Raw genomic sequence first — 17,442 nt, forward strand, 5'->3', positions numbered from 1 at the left:
TATAGGAGTTCTATCCTGTCCTCCAAAATAGTCTTGTTGGTGAGGGGGCTCTATACTCCCTCTGATTTCTATCATTATGTTGCCAGTTTTTATAAGGCTTCTTAAACAGTTTCTTGAAAGGTTTCTTCCAGGGTTTCTTTGGTGTTTGATGCCAATAGTTACCATTATTACATTGATCATATTGTGGTCTTATTGTTTGAGTATGTACATCTTTATCCTCCCATCTTGGTACATTACGTGCATGGTATATAGTGAGATCTTGAATTCTAACCTCCCTTTCCGGTGTTGAATACGTTGAGCTAGGTTGTATTTTTTCTACTTTTTTCTGCCATTTAAAGACTTGGTTCATTTTATAGTCTGCAATATCCCGTTGATATTTCTTCAATTTGCATTGTTGTACTTCCAGATCCTTTGCAATGAGGTCTTTATTCAATTGTGTGGCAAGTTTGTTAAAATCTGCAGACTCCTTGTAGGGTTATAGTTTTGCTTTAATCTCTTCAATTTGTTGTTCTACCAGTCTGGTCTTCCTTTGTTTCCTTTTTAACAGGAACCTCAGACCTTCAACACTCTTGGTATTGAAGAATTCAAACCATTCCTCCATCGATTCTTTGTCAATTAGGCCATCATTGGGAGGTAATTACCACTGTAGTCACCTAGGGAAAATATTCTCCCTTATATATTTTTCAAAGGTGTTAATGTCTCACCATAGATTGACTTTTTTCTCCATGTGATGTCTTAATTTTCTAACTAAGCTTTCTAAATCCATATTCCGTGTTTTGTTCTGTGAGTTGAATACCTCATCTAGGTTTACATTCCTATTCTCAATAAATGCAAATACATCCATTGTGGCAGCAAAGGTAAATGTGTGTGAATGATCAAGAAAATATATAAAAGTGTCCTTCACGCTACTGAAAGTGAGTGATATGTAACCTAATAGCATAAACAAGGGATAGTAATAAATAAAACCCACAGCAAAACCTAAAAGCGTTCACAATACACAAAATATACAAATAATGATATAAAGTCATTTCGCGCAGTGTTATAGCCACTCAAATAATTAACTGAAATCACAGAAAAATTACTAAATTGCAGAATATAAAATCCTCTCAGGGATTAATAAAGTTCAAACATATTTAAAGTGCAAAATATAATATGCAAAAACAGGTACAATGACACAGGTTGCAAGCAGGAGCACACTGACAATAACTTTGGGCAGGCTGAAAGACACTAGGGACATTGTAGGTACAGAGATCACACAGGAAAGCACAGGGAGATATATGCAAACAGATACTAGGAAGAAGGAAAATTCAGCAATATCACAAGGGATATAAGGGTCACTAGGAGTCTCTCAGAATGTAGAACATTAGGAATATAGGGGTCACTTGGAATATTCAGAGTAAGGTGGGTACACTAGGAATAAGCACTGAAGGGATACTAGGAAACATCTTGGACCACTGGGTGACCTGACACTAGGAATGCTAGCTGTTGTTCAGGCAAAACCTAAAGTAATGAGCCAAGCTTAAATAGAATGAAATTACCTGGCTGGGCATGTAGGTAACTGAATCAACAGCAGGTGGTTAACAGGTCTTGAACATAAGACTTGTGGGACAGCATGTGTAGCGGGTGCCGCTCAGGCCCTGCACCTCCCGCTGGCTGAGCCAATACTAACACTGACCGGCTCAAAGGGACATAGAGCCTGTCAGCAGCTGTGGTTGAATTCTCACCCCCTCCCTCTCCTATCCAGCTACATAGTGAGTGAGCGGCTCTCATAGACACACAGCCATCCATTCTGCTCCCTCCCCTGCTTCCTCACTGGCAGGAGGAGAGAAACAATTGTGACAGGAAAAAGAGCTGCAAAGCATCTTGGGACATGTAGTCCCCAGCACATTCGGCCCAACAGCTGTCTCCTGGGGGCAGACAACACATCCAGCATGCCCTTGGGAGAGCGAAGAAAAGGACAGCAAGAGGCTGCCTAGGAGCTAGAGCAGAGACCACGAGGCAAGAAGACGAGATGCAGGAGAAAAGGTGCTGCCATCCAGGGTCAGTGTGCTACTTTCTGTCACAGATCTATGGTCGACCACGGACATCCCACCAGAGAGGGACCCCCAGGTGCACCTCCAGGCGCCTTCCTGAAGGCGTGAGGCATTCTGGTTGTAAGGAAGCCAGTTGGGCCACCTGAAGATCCTGCCTGCCAGGACATCTCCTTTTGAACTTTGGTAGCTGAATTGGTGAGTGGACACTTGCCCATCTTACGGATAGAAACAAAAGACACTGCATGCAGACAACGTTGCCTTCTTTTTTTTTTTTTCTATACCTGTAGAACCTTTGTTACACTTACACCCCCTGAGCAATTACAGTGTCCACTTTACTTATCTGGACAATGTCAGTATACTGTACATTCATTCTGCCAACGAGGACACCAAGTGTACCAACACAGAGTTAGCTGAAGATGCCAGACTCCACTACAAGGACTTTCATGCTTTTGCTTCATTTAGTGGTGACTCAGTGATCACATTCATACTCACTAAGGAGGAACACAAGCTTTAAGCTTAAATTTAAGAAAGATAGTTCATACCGTTGCCTATGATATCACGTGTTTACCTTACAGGCCTGTGATTTCAGGGTGTTAGGGAAATGGACTGACCTTCAATAAGGCATCCCTATTTTCCTTCATGCCTGAGCAGTTAGGTCACATTAAAGCTATTTAAGTTGGGTGAGTTGTGCTGTTTGTAATTTGCATGTGACTTTGTGTTATACTGTTCAATATCACAGTTTTTTTCTATTTTTGTCTACTTGATTATACTATACTGTTTGCTTGATGGTAAAAAGTCTTTCAGAAAACAAACTTTCTAGTTTACCACAGTTTGTGTTTATTTACTAATGTATCTGCAGTAAAAAAATTTTAATATGTGTGCCAGAGGGGCTAAAGCTGTTCCTGGGGTTGTAAGGCAGAGTACAGAAACAAATATACTCAAGCAGCTCCTTCGGGGGTAGTGATACACATGTAAGCAGCAAAACCTTAGGTAATGCCATGAAACTAGATGTACCAGCATGTCTGCTGATCTTTGGGAATACAAGAGACAAATCTATAGCAAAAATACAAATCTGTGACAATTCACTCACTCAATCTTCTGCAAGTTTTATTTGCGATCAAACTTTGGCAAGTCCCCTCAATTTTTCATCATTAAACCACTTTGCATCTGCTATGTATAGATGAACATTCCCTTGCATCATGTTCAGTGCAGAGGGAACATTCATATATAATCCACTTATGCATGTTGCTCGTTCCAAGCCTGTGCTGTCTCCTATTAGCATGATTCCCAATCATGTGATTGTATGTCAACTATGACACAATGACCACATGGCTTTGTTTTTAAACAGCTGCCACTGACAGCTGCCAGAACATTTATGTGTACGAGCTCTCCGTGCACATAAAATTCGTTTTTTATAATAATTTGAAATACTAAAAATTTAAAATGTAACACAAGATTGTCTTTCACGTTTTTGTCTATTTGTGCGCTTCTAATATTTATAAGCTTTAATATTTAAATATTTAATTTGGTGCAATGTTTTAATAAATATCCTGCTAAGATGAAAATATTTAGGCAGGCAAATTGGTCATAGTTATTGTTACATTAACCAATGCATGCTGATGTTTCTAAAGTTAGTCTGGGCATCTAGGCATTAATGACCTCTGATTCCCCCCCCCCCCCAACAAAGGGTTAAAAAGACATATGCAGAGTTTTACAGATTTGTCATTTTGCTCCTCCTAAAATATTATTTTATGCTATTCTATAAATTGCTGCAGGGTCACTCTGTACTACTGAGAGTTTATACATTTTTTATTGCCCATATTTACAAGAGTTTGGCTTATGTGTTGCATCGTTCCTGTGCAAATGTCCTGCACAAACACAGAGCCCCATTGAGCAGGGACTGCGTCTATGGTTTTTGGCCCAAGAGCCTTCTCTCTGGAATAAGAAACAAGCTGGAGGATTATGGATCTGTGCATTTCCAACTTGTCACAACCTACAGAGGAAGCTGAGCATTTGAAGATGAATAATTTATCAACTGCCCGTCTCTTGTTAGCTCTAGGCTTGGCTGGGCTGCAGCACTCTGTATAAAAAGAGCATTAAACAAGAAGTCACTATGCATATTTCATGCTTGACCCAGCAATACCAGGCTTGGCATACACTAACTACACTGGAGGGGGATCCATTATACATGGCAGGTACAGATTAAAGGTATTCGATCCTATCACTTTTAATCTGGACAGTATTAAGAAGACATGGATCTAATAAACAATTAAAGGATAAACTTTGATGGTACCAAAAACACAGGGAAAGAACTATCCTCATAATTTACTCACTGAAAATAATTTGCACTCCCAGATAATTGTATATTCTGCTGCTTATTGCAGAAGTATTTTACATATGTCAAATATAGTTTAATAGATGGCAGTTTTGACTGTGAAGTGACTAGAAATATTTAGAAGAAAAATTAATTGAACTTCTATTAAGCGTCTCTTTAGTATATCATTATCATTTATCACAGAAAATATGTCAATAAAATGGATACTTAGTGCAAATTGTGTTTCAAGTTCAGGATGGTGGGAATGAAGAGCTAGTAATTGTCACTGGGACACAAAGTGGGGAGAAATAGGAAGTACCTACCTGTGAAAAAAATAATTTACATCCACTTTGACTTGATTTAATAAAACACAAATGTATTGATTATCACATGAAAATATACACTATATTTGTCAGAGGGGTTTCAGCTAAATCAATTTTGCTGAAAACTTAACAATTATGCCTTAGGTGAAATTTCACCACTTTGATATGCTCTCAATTAACTCAAGTTGTTTAACCACTTTCAGACCTGACCAATTTGCTGGTCAAAGACCAGACCACTTTTTGTGATTCGGCACTGCGTCGCTTTAACTGACAATTGCGCGGTCGTGCAACGTGGCTCCCAAACAAAATTGACGTCCTTTTTTTCCCACAAATAGAGCTTTCTTTTGGTGGTATTTGATCACCCCTGCGGTTTTTATTTTTTGCACTATAAACAAAAATAGAGCGACAATTTTGAAAAAAACGTATTATTTTTTACTTTTTGTTATAATAAATATCCCCCAAAAATATATAAAAAAACATTTTTTTCCCTCAGTTTAGGCCGATACGTATTCTTCTACATATTTTTGGTAAAAAAAATCGCAATAAGCGATTATTGATTGGTTTGCGCAAAAGTTATAGCGTTTACAAAATAGGGATAGTTTTATAGCATTTTTATTAATAATTTTTTATTATTATTTTTTTTACTAGTAATGGCGGCGATCAGCGATTTTTATTGTGACTGCGACATTGTGGGGGACACATCGGACATTTTTGACACATTTTTGGGACCATTGTCATTTATACAGTAATCACTGCTATATAAATGCAGTGATTCCTGTGTAAATGACACTGGCAGTGAAAGGGTTAACCAGTGGGTGGCAGTGTAGCCATAGGTGTATGCAAAACATCCTATTAGTGACAATGATTTACTGTAATTACGTTCATGTTTTCTACATGTTTCACAGACGAAACATGTAGAAAACACGAACATGTAGAAAACATGAACGTGATTACAGTAAATCATTGTCACTAATACGATGTTTTACATACACCTATGGCTATGATTGCATTGTATGTATTGATTTTATCATGATTGTTTATTTAATACAATTTGTATTTTTTTAATATATTGTGGATTCAATATTTTGTCGTTAGGCACCCATAAATTCCCATATCTTCCAAACATTTCCTCTTGTCTATACAGGATGTTAGTGCCATATTGTCAGGTCACCTTGAGGCGAGGTGACAGGTGCACACAGTAGGGATCAGGAGTGCACCGCAAGGTTGTGGACCCTATGGCTGACTTCTGCAGACGGGGGACAGATCCTACTGGGGTTAGAGCATAAGATTCCCTGGGGCGTAGAGTCTAAGAGCCAGCAGGTGTTCACCAGCGCCTCTGGTGGTGAGGATGGACTTGGCTGCAACTGGCTCCAGGTCGCGACCCCCAGGGTCCCCCAGCTCACACCCACAGTAGGCAACAGGAGGATGGGGATGGTGAGGGACAAAGCCAAGGTCGGGGCCACAAGCAGACAAGAATAGTCGGGTACACGCCAAGGTCAGGATCACAGGCAAACAAGGATAGTCAAGACACGCCAAAGTCGGTAACGGAAAACAGTAGCAGAGCACACGGCAGGAAACAGGAAGCTAACACACAAAGGAATACACAATGGTTGATCAGCCCTGATGGCCTGCAGTGCACAGGTTAATATAGGGCTCCCTGATAGGGCCTGGGGTGGAGCCATGCTTAGAGGAGAGGTTATAAAAACCACCAGGTGGAAGTGGCTGGCCTCTAGTCTGAAGACATGAGGGGAGGTAAGCAAACACAGGAAGATCACTGCATAACCATGACACATATTTTATGTAGACTTTGATACTGGTCTCTGCCCACATACTTTACCAGCAGCCTAGAATAGATATTATGATAAGCTGTAGGTGTATCTATCTACATTTCCCATGATGCTCATGATCTCTGCAGTGTAGTTGAGCATCATGGGAAATGTAGTTCCAAAACATCTGGGGTGCCAATGTTCGCCATCACTGATCTAGGCTGTGAAATAAAGCAGAAAGGTTGCAGAAAAGTAACTATTTTGTCCTTGTTTTATTGTTTGAACACATATAAAGCAAAATGTATAATAAAACATAATAGTAGTATGTTTTTTCAACTTTTAAATGAGCTTATAAGGATGTGGTCTCAAAGAACTATGCTCCTAAGTAGGGGTTTTGCTTTGGGTTCTGGTCAACAAAGAGTTCCACCCAAACTCTAGCCTTTTGAGGTTCATGAAAATGGGCAAACTATGTTGGGATTCTCCTTTAAGACCAGGTTCATGTCTCTTTTCACACTTAGCCCCCAGCCTCATACAATGGCTCCCATAAACTCTCCTTGGCTTAGGCACCCTTCTCTGTAACCCTATCTCTCCACCCCCCTTTTTTTCTTCCCTTTCTTTTCTATTTCTTAATCTCTTTCTCTCCTCTTTGTCTCCACCTCCCTCAAGCCCAGCTGGTCTGGGAAATGGGGAATATTAGTTCTCAGGTCAGGTCTTGGTAGGCTTATTTCTCAATGACCTTAAAATGGATAGTTGTGCATTATCTGTCCGACCGTTCCTGGGTCTCATCTTCACACGTTGCCTTAAGCTATGGTAGCAGTTGAGACATTCAGGGGCCCATACCAGGTTCAATTGTCTTCTTTTTGATATAATATTTAATCCAGACATTTTTTGCTAAGGTTAGGCAACAAGGCCTCCCGTCCTTCTCCAGGTCTGGGGGGTCCCGAGACTCTGGCACAGTGTGATCCCAGTTGGGGTGTCGGAGCCTCGGTACGCCTAGCGGCTATATTCAACAGCTCTTTTGTCAATTTTCTCTTTTAGATGGAGGTCTTGTTCTTGTCTGGAAGCTCTATTGTTTCCTGTCTTTCTGTTTTTATGGCTTGGGACACTGGTTGACACCCATCGAACATCCTTGATGTTGTTAAACTTAGGGCTTCTCCCTCTCTAGGAGGGGCCCTAAATTTGTTTCTTGTATACTGTCATGCCTGTCAAGCATTATACTATCTGAAATCCCCTGCGCGGGAGATAAGTATATATTGTATTCTCATTTCTTCAATAAAAAATTTTCAAACTAAAAAAAAAAAAAAAAAAAAAAAAAAGAAAATGGGCAAACTAAAAAACAAGGTTTGACATGTCTTCCCACCTTCCCTATATAAGCCGTTGGGTATTCCTGGTGATATGGTCATGCTCATTCTTGGTGAAAGATGTCAGCCAACATTACCAGCTAGTTTTTTGACATTCAGCTGCCAGCCAGGGAATTGTTATTCGCAGCAAGAATCCGGCTAGAGAGTATTGTTATGCATAGGTCTTTCAGGTTGTGTTGGCAGGTCATTAAGTCCATTATCAATCACACCCTCCAGATGTAGATTCTTTATCAATCATGATGAATATGTTTCAAACTATGGGACTTTAAAGAGGAAGTAAACCCTGATGGGTTTACTTCCTCTTTCATTCCCTGCAAAGGCAAAGCATAATGGACTACTATGCATCGCATAGTAGCCCATTATGTATCACTTACCTGACACAGGAGCCAGCGAAGTCGCCGCTGTCCCCTGTAGTCCACCGCATCCATCTTGCTGGTGGCGTCTTGCAGCTCCGCCACTGTCATTCGGCGAAGCCGCGATGACGTCACTCCCGCGCATGCGCACGGGAGTCGACACGCGCGGCAGCTCCATTTTTGGAAATGTCGCGCTCAGTGCGCCTGCACGCCGCTGTCTACGGCACATGCGCCGTAGACAGCGGTGCCCGTTTTCGGTGAAATATCTCCTAAACCATATAGGTTTAGGAGATATTGCTTGGACCTACAGGTAAGCCTTAATCTAGGCTTACCTGTAGGTCAAAGTGGTTTGTAAGGGTTTACAACCACTTTAAGTCACACATATATGAATGGTTATCATTGAAAAACATGGGGAATGACTTGTCATGTGACTTTGATGTCCAAAGTTGTATAAGTCACACAAGTGAGTGTGAATGGAGCCTTATAGGAAGGAGTGGGAATATTTATTTACATTTTCCTTTTTTTTGTTACTGAGTAAAAGGGGTACTGTTACCCCTTACTCATTTATGTGGGGAGGGCCAGATATCTAGAGTCCACCATTCTAAAGTGGGCTTTCAGATTTTGACACATTTTCACAGTGGAGCCCTACATCCTTTGGACCAGGAAAATTAGGCTCTTGTCTACATTAATATGGGGAAATGGTGCCAGTTTTGCTTTGGTCCCCCCTCTGTATCAATACTTATTTACTATTCAAATAAAATATTTAATAAAAAAAAAAAAAAAAAGGAAATAAATACAACCACGCTTTGATAAAGTCCCTTAGTAATCACTTTAATTCTGGGAACTTTCTCCTTCTTCCTGCCCAGGCCAATTTTCATATTTCAGTGATGTCACACTTGAATGACAATTGAGTGGTCATGCAACAATGTTGCACATCTGACATTTTTATCCTCTTTTGAAAACATATAGAACTTTCTTTTGTTAGTATTTAATCACCATTGGGTTTTTATTTTTTGTTAAACAAACAGAAAAACTGTAAACATTTTGCAAAAAAAGTTTTTCGTACTTTCTGTTATAAAATTTGCAAATAAGTCATTTTTCTCCTTCACTGATGTGCACTGATAGGTTGCACTCATGTGCTTTAATGAGGCAGCACTAATGGGCATGGATAAGGTGGCACTGATAGGCAGCACTGATGGGCATATGCAAAAAACTGACAATAAAAAAATCTATATGTAGCTCAACCATCCAGGGGTGGTTTAGCTATATATATAGGTTTTTTATTGTCAGTTTTTTTCATATATCCTTTTACCTATAGCTCCTGTTCCATTTTTCTTGTCTGTCCTTTTGACATAGATATTTGGGGTATTTAATTATCATTCACATGCATAGTCGTTAGTGTCTGGAGGACTCAACCCCCCTGAAGTATGAGAACAGCACTGATGGGCACTGTTTGGGCTGCACCAATAATCAGGACACTGATGATCAGTACCCTATCAGTGTGAATGTCCCGTCACCCTACTCGCTCTCTTCTCCTCACGCTATGACAGCGCATGAGGAAAGGAATGCAGATAACTGCCAGGTTTGTTTACATGTGATCAGCTGTGATTGGACACAGCTGATCATATAGTAAAGGAACGCTGTGATTGGCCCTTTACCCTGATCTGTGAACAGCTGAATGACTCCTGCTTACATATCCATTATGATACAGGGATCCCTCTATGCCAGACTCTTGTTACAAATGATAGCCCCTTTACCGGCTGCTAAATGACTGAATTGTCACTGTTCTTGAAGTACACCATACAGGTGTGGCAGTTCTCATGCATGTTTAAAGTGATTGTTAGTGTAGAAGTTTTTTTACTGTAATGCATTCTCTGCTTCCAGATAAGAAAAAAAACCTTCTATATGGTGGTTGTGGGGGTCTGCTAGCGGGGGGGCTTATCAGAATCTGGAAGCACCATTTAACAAGGGATCCCCCAGATTCCGCCCCCATAAAAACATAGACAGTTTTTTGACAGTTTCTTTATTAAAAAACAAAACAAAGAACAATGCCCCAGCAGTAAATCAAACATGAAGATCTGCATCCAACGAAGGCTCCCACTATCTGACAATTTCTAAATAATTGATGGGTGACTCCGCCCCTGGTGATGTCATTGACCCAGGGCATGCTGGGTCAATGACGCCACAAGGGGGTGGGGTCATCCGTTTACATCAATGGGTTGCCCCGCCCCTTAGTTATTTAAAAACTGTCAGATGTTGGAAGGCTTTGTCTGATGCAGATCTCTTCTTTTTTTGCTTCTTGTTGGCAGCCATCATTCAGCATGATTGACATTGGATCTATTTTGGGGGAGACATTTATTTTTTTTGTTTTTTTTTGTGTGTTTTAAAAAAAAACACTTGTCAAAAACTGTTGTGTTTTTACTAACATTTTACACTTTTTTGATGAAAGAGTAGGGGTACTATGTATTCATTCACATGAGTGGGGCCAGGATCTGGAGGGCCTCCAGATTTCGATAAGTCACCCTGCACCCCCACAACCACTAGGCCAGGGTTGTGGGGTAGAGGCTCCTTAACATAGGGACAAATTGCTTTGGGGGGAATCCCCCCTACCTTAAAGCACCCCCCCATGTTGAGGGCATGTGGCCTGGTTCAGCGGGGGGGGCACTCGCTTGTCCCCCCCTTTCCTGATAAAAAATATAACGCGCTAAATGCTAAAAAAATGACATACAGGAAATAAATGATACACTGGTAACAATTAATAAAATTAATCAAACAGTTCACAGTGAAAAAAAGGTGCTCGTGCCAGTGAAACAATATCCAGGACTGTAACTTGAATAATAGATGGATGATTCCGTGCTTCTTAAGTGCTTGAAATAGAGTGCCCCCCTAATAGATGTGCACTCACCCCTGGAAGTGGACCAACTATTGCTAGTTAGGTCAAATGCGCATGTGGGGCGACCCCTATGGATATGCTCTAGACCGATGATTGGCAATGATGAGTGAACAGCAGGTATAAGTATATCCGTGAAATCTGCCTGGTTAGTTCATGCAGCTGCTGGCTCATTCAAGGCTTGATTTCCGGATTGAATGTGTGGGCAGAAGTGTGTCACAATAAAGAGACTCAACCTGCATGCTCAGCTAAGGGCCTGGTATGGATTTTGGGGGGGGACCCCATGCTATTTTTATTTTTTTTTGGCATGGGGTTCTCTTTAACCACTTGCTTACTGGGCACTTAAACCCCCCTCCTGCCCAGACCAATTTTCAGCTTTCAGCGCTGATGCACTTTGAATGACAATTGCGCGGCCATACAACACTGTACCCAAATGAAATTTTTATAATTTTTTTCCCACAAATAGAGCTTTCTTTTGGTGGTATTTAATTACAGCTGGGAGTTTTATTTTTTGCTAAACAAACAAAAAAAAATGCAAAAAATAAAAATAAAAAATCATGTTTAATAGTTTGTTATAAAATTTAGCAAACAGTGCCCACCAGTGCAGCCTATCAGTGCCGCCTCATCAGCACACTTCAATGAAGGAGAAAAATTACCTGATAGGCTGCATTGGTGGGCACTGATAGGCTGCACTGGTGGACACTGATAGGCATAGTTAAGGCGGCACTAATAGGCACAGATAAGGCGGCACCGATGGGCACAGATAAGGTGGCACTGATGGGCAAAGATGGGCACAGATAAGATGGCACGGATGGGTGGCACGGATGGGTGGCACTAAGGGGCACTGATAGGTACCACTGATAGATGGGACTGATGGGCACTGATAGGTGGCACTGATAGGTGGCTCTGATAGGTGACACTGCTGGGCACTGATGGACGGCACTGATGGGCACTGGTAGATGACACTGATGGGCACAGATATGTGGCACTGGGGTGCAGCACCTTTGCTGAGGCAGATTGTGGGCACTGCTGGGTGGCACTATGGGCACTGCTGGGTGGCACTGCTGAGTGGCACTGTGGGCACTGCTGGGTGGCACTGATGGGGGGCACTTATTTTTTAATGAGGTGGCACTGGCAGGGGGCAGGTGGGCACTGGCAGGGGGCAGGTGGGCACTGGCAGGGCTGGCCGTGATCTGGACTGATGTCCCGATCACGGCCGCCGGTGATCGGCTCTTTTTTTTTTTCCTCGCGCTATCAGCGCGAGGAGGAATAATAGCCGATTACCGGCTCCGTTGTATCACATGATCAGCTGTCATTGGCTGACAGCTGATCACGTGATAAGGGTTGGGATTGACCCCTTGCTCGGATCGGTGATCAGGCGAGTCTCATAGACTCGCCGATCACAGAGCGCGCCGCGCGCGCCCCTCAGGGGGCGTGCAGGCCGCTCGTGCACGAGACGACGTCAGTAGACGTAGTCCCGGCAAAGGAGGTCCGCGCTGTAGCCGTCATTCGGCTATAGCGCGGGTCTCAAGTGGTTAAACTCTGTACCAAACCTGAAGAGCCTGGTATTGATTGGGGGTATCCCCACACAGTTTTTTTTTACAGTTTTTAATGCATTCTTTTGTTTACATTAAGCTGACAGATGATGAGTCATCAATTTTTAAGGATGTGGCAGCCATCCGCTCCATAACAGCCATCTATTCACAGTTTTCTAAGGAGAAAAAAACCACAAAGATGCATAAAAAAAGCATTAAAAAAACAACATGTTCAAAATGCGCTGCAAAACACGTCCAAAGACCAGAGCAACCACATAAATGTGAACCTAGCCTGAATCCACATTACACAAAAGCCACTTCCAACTAGGAGAGAATGAGGTAATTTTTGCAGGTCAAGCTTTAAGCAGGAAAAAGGGCATAACATTTATGACTAAAAAATTGATAAAACAAGTATTCAATATACTGTATTTCTCATATTTACTTGAAATTATTTTTAAAGATTAAACCATGTGCTTTTTCTTGTTGATTCCTTTTTTGCTTTTTTTTTTTTTTTTTTTAATGAAAGCATGCAGGAACATGTTAACCAACCATCTTTTTATTCAGTTATGTATTTATTGAAAAATATTTAAAGTGGTTGTAAACCCTTACAAACCACTTTGACCTACAGGTAGGCCTAGATTAAGGCTTACCTGTAGGTCCAAGAAATATCTCCTAAACCTACACGGTTTAGGAGATATATATCTGAAGACAGCCACCGCTGTCTACGACACATGTGCCGTAGACAGCGCCGCGCAGGCGCACTGGGTAAGCCGCAGATCGCGACGATATGCCGTGAGTGTCGGCTCCCGTGCGCATGCGCGGGAGTGACGTCATCCCTGCTCCAGCGAATCACAGCGCCGGAGCAGCGAGACCCACGGAGACCCACCAAGAAAATGGATGCTCGGAACTACAGGGGACAGCGGTGACTTCGCTGGCTCCTGTGTCAGGTAAGTGACACATAATGGACTACTATGCGATGCATAGTAGTCAATTATGCTTTACCTTTGCAGGGAATCAAAGAGGAAGTAAACCCATCAAGGTTTACTTCCTCTTTAAGTTAGTTGAGTAGAGATGGTGCTCAGTGGGGTAGAATCAGGTAAGGGCGAGGTCAAGAATGTCCAGAGAGGGTAAAACAGCAAGAAAAAGATTAAAAGGGTTCAGCAAAGGTGAAACAGGTAGCGTAAACAGAGGTGGTCAGTGGAGTGAAGCAGGTGGGATGGAGGTGACAAATGGGTGGTCAATGAAGGTGAAGCAGATGGGGTGGAGGTGAATGTGGTGCTTGATGAGAGTCAAGCAGGTGAGGTTGAGATGACAACGATGCTCAGTGGGGGTGAAGCATATGGTCTGGAGGTGGCAGTGGAGCTGAGGGTAAAACAAGTAAGATTGTGGTGGTACAAATGCTCATTAAATGTAAAGCAGGTAGGGGACATAGGTGCCCAGTAAGGGTAAACCAATGTGGGTGGAGGTGACAAAGGTCCGTGGTAAGGATGAACAAGTGATGTGGTGGTGAGAGAGGTGCTCAAAGAAGGTGAAGAAGGCTAAGTGTAAGTGACAGAGGTTCTTAGTGAGGATGAAGCAGGTGAGGTGGAGGTGAGAGAAGTACTCAGTGATGATGAAGCAAGGCGAGGAGGAGGTAACAGAGGTGCTCAGTGAGGTTGAAAAATATGAAGTGGTTGTTACACAGTGGCTCATTGTTGGTTAAACAAGTGAGGTGTAGGTGACACAAATGCTCACTGAGAGCGAAGAAGGTGGGGTGGAGGTGACAGAGGTGCTCACTGAGGTTGAAGTAGATTAGGTGAAGATGACAGAGGTGCTCAGCGAAAATTATGTTGGTATGTGGAATTGAAAGAGGTGCACAGTGAGGTTGAAGAAGATTGGGTGGAGATGACCGAGGTGCTTAGGGAGGATGAAGCAGGTAAGGTGGAGATGAGGGAAGTGCTCAGTGAACGAGAATCAGATAGGGTGTAGGTGGCAAAGGTGTTCTGTAAGGGGGAAGAAGTGGGGGTGGGGATGAATGGTCTGATCAGTAAGAATGAAGCAGGTGGGGTGGAGGTTGCAGAGATGTTTAATGAGGATGAAGCAGGTAGGGTAGAGGTGACAGAGGTGCTCGGTAACAGTTGAACAGGTAGAGTTTTGGTGACAAAAAGATGTTCAGTGAGGGGGAAACACATGGGACAGAGGTTACAGATTATGCTTAGTGAAGATGAATAGGTGGCATGCAGTAGGTGATTGGTCAGAGTGAAGCAGATGGGGTGGAGCTGACTGACGGATGCACAGTAATATTGAATTACAGTGGTGTGAAAAAGTGTTTGCCCCCTTCCTCATTTCCTGTTCCTTTGCATGTTTGTCACACTTAAGTGTTTCGGAACATCAAACCAATTTAAACAATAGTCAAGGACAACACAAGTAAACACAAAATGCAATTTGTAAATGAAGGTGTTTATTATTAAAGGTGAAAAAAAATCCAAACCATCATGGCCCTGTGTGAAAAAGTGATTGCCCCCCTTGTTAAAACATACTATAACTGTGGTTGTCCACACCTGAGTTCAATTTCTCTAGCCACACCCAGGCCTGATTATTGCCACACCTGTTCACAATCAAGGCATCACTTAAATAGGAGCTGCTTGACACAGTAAGGTCCACCAGAAGATCCTTAAAAGCTACACATCATGCCGAGACCCAAAGAAATTCAGGAACAATTGAGAAAGAAAGTAATTGAGATCTATCAGTCTGGAAAGGGTTATAAAGCCATTTCCAAAGCTTTGGGAATCCAGCGAACCACAGTGAGAGCCATTATCCACAAATGGCGAAGACATGGAACAGTGGTGAACCTTCCCAGGAGTGGCCGGCCGCCCAAAATTACCCCAAGAGCGCAGCGACGACTCATCCAAGAGGTCACAAAAGACCCCACAACAACGTCCAAGGAACTGCAGGCCTCACTTGCCTCAGTTAAGGTCAGCGTTCATGCCTCCACCATCAGGAAAAGACTGGGCAAAAATGGCCTGCATGGCAGAGTTCCAAGGAGAAAACCACTGCTGAGCAAAAAGAACATCAAAGCTCGTCTCAATTTCTCCACAACACATCTTGATGATCCCCAAGACTTTTGGGACAACATTCTGTGGACCGATGATACAAAAGTGGAACTCTTTGGAAGGTGTGTGTCCAAGTATATCTGGCGTAGAAGGAACACTGCATTTCATAAAAAGAACATTATACCAACAGTAAAATATGGTGGTGGTAGTGTGATGGTCTGGGGCTGTTTTGCTGCTTCAGGACCTGGAAGACTTGCCGTGATAAAAGGAACTATGAATTCTGCTGTCTACCAAGAGATCCTGAAGGAGAATGTCCGACCATCTGTTCGTGTACTCAAGCTGAAACGAACTTGGGTTCTGCAGCAGGACAATGATCCTAAACACACCAGCAAGTCCACCACCGAATGGCTGAAGAAAAACAAAATGAAGACTTTGTAGTGGCCTAGCCAAAGTCCTGACCTGAATCCTATTGAGATGTTGTGGTATGACCTTAAAAAGGCCGTTCATGGGGGGGCGTGGCCTGACCTTGCATGGAGTAGGACGCGTGTCTCCGGAGCTCCGCCGAGGAATCCTGTCTCCCACGCTGATCCTGTGACACCACAGCACCGATACTTACCTGAACACGTCTGGCAGGCGTCCCTCCATTCCGGCGCATATGTCTCCCTCGAAATCCCAACGATCGGCGGCGGCGCGGTTGTCACAATACCGCCGACATGTGAGTGAGGAGGGGGAGGAAAATGGCGGCGCGGAGGAGCCGGGAGGGCCGCGTGTGGCGGGAGACACGGACAGGCTTCTTGAAGCCATTACATTATGCCGCACGTCCCTTACATCCCAAATTGAGGAAGTGCAAATGGACATCTCTTTATTGAGGCAGGACTTTCAGAAACTGCGTGACCGGGTAAGGGACACTGAGACCCGTATTAGCAATGTGGAAGACGCTCTCCCACCACTGCAAAATGATGCTGACCACATGCAGAAGCAAATAGACCTCCTGATTGCTAAACAGGACGAAATGGAAAATCGCATACGCAGATGCAACATCCGATTGATTGGTCTTCCGGAGGGGGCTGAAGGTAAGGACCCCACAACTTTTCTGGAACAATTGCTGATAAGTACCTATGGCCGAGAGTCTTTTTCCCCCATGCTGGCGGTTAAACGCGCGCATCGTATGCCTGCCAGGCCTCCACCTCAGGGTGCACCGCCACGCACCTTAATTGCAAAACTCCTGAACTATAAGGACAGAGATGCTGCCCTCCGCATGGCCAGAGAAAAGGGTAATATCCCTGTGGGTAATACTAAAGTTGCAATCTTTCCTGATTTTTCCGCGGACGTCCAGAAACGCCGACAGAGTTTCATGGAGGCCAAAAGATTACTACGTGCACAGCAAGTGAAATACTCTATGCTATTCCCTGCACGCCTCAGGGTGGAGGCAGGAGACCGGGCGCTCTTCTTTGAACAACCCAGAGAGGTCATAGCATGGCTGGAATGCAGAGTGCCTCAAGATGGAGCTGCCTGAGACCCTTTGGGACGTGTGAGCTAACACCCTTTTTTTTTTTTTTCCTGGTGTCCTGGAACTGTGGCAAGTTGCCTGATCTCTCTTTGCTGCCCTATTATCGCTAGGGTACTTGCATCTGAGGCGTATGTTACCTTTATGCCCTTTCTACTTTGAGATGTGCTGAACTTTCCGATTCTGGGACTTTTGCGCCTGCTGATGGTGTCAACGTTCATAGATCAATTTTTTCCCTTTTTTCTTAGTGTCCCTGTTGAGGGACCTTTTCTGCAATACATACCTGTTTGTTTTGTTACAACAATTTTGGTTTTCCTTTTTTTTTTCT

Source organism: Lithobates pipiens, unplaced genomic scaffold, assembly GCF_037356315.1.
Source record: "Lithobates pipiens isolate NorthernLeopardFrog02 unplaced genomic scaffold, aLitPip1_a1.2 Scaffold_27, whole genome shotgun sequence".
NCBI classification, from domain to species: domain Eukaryota; kingdom Metazoa; phylum Chordata; class Amphibia; order Anura; family Ranidae; genus Lithobates; species Lithobates pipiens.